Here is a 5,031-nt window from a genome sequence, read left to right on the forward strand (position 1 = left end):
GCGTATGGTTATATATATATAGTACATTGTGTTTTTGTTTTCTCCATCCAGTCAATTCTTTTTGGTGGTGAGTACATGTTGTTAGAAGTACATGTCTTGTATGGTCTTAATCTCTGTTGTGTACTATTTTTTTATAGTCTTAAGTTATAATGAAAAAAGAAAAAAAAAACAAAAAGTAGGAACCAAACATAAAAGGTCTAGTAAAGCCAAAAATTAATTTCCTATTGATTTTAAAGTGATCTAGCTGAGTTTTTACACTGAAAGCAAAGATTATAGCAAGTGTAGCCCATGGTATTTATTTTCAGTCAAACCAAAGTTACATATACTTCTGCCTCTTCTTATATGGGATATGAACACTAACACACTCCCTTCAAAGACTTGCGCAGGCCAAATTGTTGGAATGCTGATTTTCTTGACAACTCTAAACCCCAAAACTATGATAATACGTTATGGTGTAGTTGAAGATAGCATAGTCAGATGTTTGCTTAAAACCTAGAGACTTTCCGTGTTGCTTTTCATGTGCTGTGCCAAGTCTTGATAATACTTTTTCCCCCAACCAAGGGACCTCATAACCTGATTATGGTTATTGCTTTACAAACAGTTTTGACAGAAGGTGGCTGCTAGAGCTTAACATATGTCCCGGTTCCACGTGGTGGAGCCGGTTCTTGCAAACTAAGCTCAATGTTTATCCTTTGCTGAAGTCAGCAAATAGAGTTAGAGAGATACCCAGTCATCTATCACACCAAATAAAAGGACATAACGGCTTTCAAAAGGGTTTTCCCACTTACCCAAAAGGCTTTCTGAAAGCTTCTACCTCTGCAAAAAAGAAAAAAAGAAAAAAAAAGAAAAAAAAGAAAAAAAAAGGAAAAAAAAGAGAGAAAAGTTAGAACAATTATGGCAGATTGCATGAAACATGAGATCGTCACAGTAACTGCTACTTTTCATTATGTTTGTCTTTGGGTCATGATCAACGAACCGGAAGTTACTGACGTGGTATCAAAAGAGAGATTGGTATTCTGAAGGATGGTTCTCTGATGTCTAAGATACTGCTGTAAGGATTATCTGAAAGGAAAATGTGTCTTTCGGGTGCATGTTCAAAAAGCTTTGATGGACTGGAAGGAACTTGGAGAGTTGTACCATCGGGAGGGTGGCCTAAGACTACAATGCTAAAGTATGCATACCTCAGTTTCAAAACTTTTGAAAGGAAGTCTCAGCCACAGAATGCATATACCTGTAGAGTTTTGCATGGGTTTTATATGAATACAATTTTAAAAAATAGCTGCTTGCACATTATACCAGAAAAACCTCCAAAACTGCAATTGCTTTGAAAATAGATTTTAGGTTTTTTGGAGTTTTCTGAAATGCTTGGTCTGTATTTTGATAATTGTGCATATTATGTAAAAATGTTGGTGGACCCATAAATGACCAGACTTTTTCTAAGAAAAATGTTGCTTTAATGCATTTCATGGATTTTTACTCTTCTATCATTGCTTGCTAGGAATAGCAAACCTGCTTTTCTGCATCTGCTTTGCGTAGCTATTGTAAGGCTTTGAACTAATGTATGTATTTATTGCTTGAACTTCTGTGCATACCTTATAAAGCATAATGTCTGACAATTTAAATGGCTCATGTATTCTTGCTTCTACCATAAGCTGATTATGGGGACTATGATCTTTTGTATACAGCAAATTTTAACTGTAGCACAAACATCTGTTTATGTATTGGTGGGATATACCTGTTTTATTTATCTTCTTTGAGGTAAACTAATTTTTGATACTTTTCATTACTGTGTACTATGTTCATACTTTGAATTCTCTGACGTTAGAAGTCATGGTTGAGAATTGTAACAGCTGTTATTCGTTCTGTATTCATGGCTTTCACTGCTGAATAAAATAAAGGACCAAACCTAGGATTTGAAAGAAAACTGTCTACCTCTAACACCAGGGAGTTATCAGATTCTATTTTACATAGTTTTAGTCTACAAAGACACAACTGCTTAAACCTAGTGGGCTTACGGCTTATATTCTATGTGGTTGGATTCATGGCACCGTTGTATTGTTTGAAAATCAATTAAAATTTTATGTGACTGTTAAAAGTATTTGGTAGAATTACCACTAACTGGGTTTTCTTTAGATAAGTCAGATAAAGAGAAATGTCATCAGCATTCTGTCTTCAGCGGCTTAACTTCATAAGAATGCATTTCTGTGTGATTAGGGAATCGAAGAACAGCTAGCTAGGAATGGAGCAACAGAAGTATCTTAAAGCAAATGCTCCAGGACTTTAATGTCCCTGGACAAATTCAGTTGCAAAATTCAATAGACTATTTTGTGAAGTTTTCAAATTGGGTGTTTACATTTTTGAGAAATTGTAAGACCTCATATTACTCATGTCAGTATTAACACACACCTGGACAGTAGCTTCACTGACACATGCTATTGAAAGAAACATGGCTTACTCTTGTTATTTCATTCATTCAGATTGCAATGAAAGAGCTTTTTTTTTCCTCCATTCAAGAACACTTGACAAATCTTACTTAACAGAAAAGAAGGGTGTACATTTTTCTATAGAATTAATGTACAAACAGTGTGTCACTACTGCTGGATGTAAAAATGTATATGAAACCATTTCATTCAGTTGGTTACATTTCTGAAGTATAAATAAAAAAATAATTCTTTTTGACCCATTTATAACCACTAGGATTTTATTCTTTCGGAGAGGTCATTCTTCCATACTAGAGACAAGTCATAAAGTTGTGTGCCCATGTCCTCTAATTTGTTAAAAAATGAACTTCTAAGAACTTGGGAATCTTAAAGTAGATCATACTGAAATTTAGTCAATAAAGATTCTAGCTGCTGTCAGATGCATTCCAATAAGAACTATCCTCGGGTTCAAATTTGCTCCTTGGTAGCCTTCATTGCTTATTTCTCTTTTATTCAAATAGACCTCGGAATTGCAAATGTCAAACCTTAAAATGTGAAGAGATGAGTATCATTAATTTTTTGACAATTTTTCTTTTTTGTTTGATATTCCTCCACACACATACTAATCATGCTCATGACATACTACTATTATCTAGGGAAGGCACAGGAATAGTACACAAGTTTTGAGTAGATTTATAGGATGTTGGGGGTAAATTTAAGACCTTTTTAGAGGCAAAACCCAACAAGAAAAGTATGATGTCCTTGTTACTTCCCAGCAAAGGAAAGTTTGGAGAAGTAAAATGGAAAATATGTGTTGGGTATATTTTTATTTTATGCCTAATTTAATGCTGTCTGTGATCCCAGTGAAAGGGTAAACTTGACTAAAATGCTGTCCACAGGATAAAGAATTGTTTTAAAAGAAATGTGAATGTGAGATAAATTTTCTTGAACCATAAAATTCCTTTTTTTTCATATTGAATAGTTGGAAGTAAATGAATATTAACTTTCCCTGTCCAGTGTATTTTGTTAACTGACTAATGATGATATAATAAGAATAAACCGCTTGGACTTTGTATATTTTAGTACAGGGAAAATAACTTAGAGATTAAAACAAACAGCATAAGAATGAAGCAAGGCTGATCTGGCAAACACTTGGAATTTAGCTATATATTCAAAGTCATGCCATCCTTTATTTAAACACTGCAGAGATATATTTTGTGTGGTCAGAGGAAGATCAGATGCTTTTAAAATGTTGGTCACAAGTTACTTTCAAATTTTTAAAAGTTAAAAATAATATAGAAAATAACTAAACAAATTCCAATTACAATGGTAAGTCACATGCACTTGCTGGGACAGAAATAATAGTAAAGCAGCCTTTATTGTGATGTACTAATACTGTTGCATATCTTGTAGAAAATCATATTTAGGCAAATTCTAACATTGGAATGCTAAAGAAAATATCCCGGCTAAATCTTCACATTATTATTCAGTTTTTAAACTTTAAAGAATAATCTTTAAAGATTGTGTGAAATGACTTCAGAAGAATATATAACCTGAGAAAGTAAAGGATGGCTTCACTGGAGCTCTGACACTGTCCTTGGTCTAGCCACCATCAGTCCAGACTAAAAATAAAACATGTTAACACTGAAGAGACAGACAAGCAGCAGAAATCAGAGCCAACTTTGGTAGTTTATCTTAAGGGAAGTTTTCAACATATAGGTAACTCTGACATACTAAGTCAATATACACATGCCCACACATAAGAAAACAAAGCAGGACTTTTAAGTCAAAGTATGTATTTTGATTTGAAACTTTGCTGTGAACATTCACTCAAGTCTTTGAAATAAGTATTTCCCTCTCCTCTCCTTTTAAAACTTTATTTTACATGTGTGAGTGTTTGTCTGGATGTCTGTGCAATATTATGTGCATCTTCAATATCCTCAGATGCCAAAAGAGAGTCAGATATCCTGGAACTGGAGTCACAGATAGTTGTGAATCATTGTGTTGGTGCTAGGAACCCAGCCTAGGACCTCTTAGAGTGCATCCAGTGCTCTTAACCACTGAACCATTTCTGCAGTCCTTAGTACATTGCTTAAGATTGAAATGAATCTTATCCCCCAAATTCATGCGTTTCCATTGTTACTATTTAAAAAAATTAAATGTTTGCATAACACATTAGCCCTCCCTTTATATTTGACATTACAATAAAAATAAATGACCATGAAGATTCACAGGCAGAAGAGGAGGTAAACAAAAAAGAGTTAAAAATGTAGAGATGTATTTAAGAAAATGTTTCTGCTAGGAACACAACGTGATTTCCAGGTTCTTACGTTACCATTGCAATGCTGAAGACATCACCATCCCTTTGTAACTGGAGTGACTACGTCATTCCCTGTTCATACATTTGTAGATGTCTGTGTGTTGATTATGCATTTGCTATTCCTCCATGGAAAGTGTGCTGTGCAATGTGCATATTTCCATAATAACGCTCAGGGATACTAATAGGAAACAAAGGTTCCTTGCTATCGGTTTCTTCTTTTCCTGTGAAAGCAGCAGCTGCCTAGAGTTCAGGAAGAATACCTGATCTGGCCTCCCTACTTAACTCTCTTTC

The 5,031-nt window shown here is 34.5% G+C and overlaps 1 protein-coding gene across 12 annotated transcripts in view; it reads left to right on the top strand.

Annotated features, from left to right (window-relative positions):
• The window catches only part of Foxp2 (forkhead box P2), a 559,890-nt gene extending 556,462 nt beyond the window's left edge, over nt 1-3,428 (top strand). For all 12 annotated transcript variants that reach the window (XM_052719603.1, XM_052719609.1, XM_052719610.1 and 9 more), the window contains one exon: nt 1-3,428. This exon is cut by the window's left edge and continues 1,383 nt beyond it. The gene's annotated coding sequence lies outside the window, so the exon portion shown is untranslated.
• The last annotated feature ends 1,603 nt before the right edge of the window (nt 3,429-5,031 follow it).

The sequence above is a fragment of the Peromyscus californicus genome, unplaced genomic scaffold (genome assembly GCF_007827085.1).
Source record: "Peromyscus californicus insignis strain IS unplaced genomic scaffold, ASM782708v3 Scaffold_6__1_contigs__length_162567912, whole genome shotgun sequence".
NCBI lineage: Eukaryota > Metazoa > Chordata > Mammalia > Rodentia > Cricetidae > Peromyscus > Peromyscus californicus.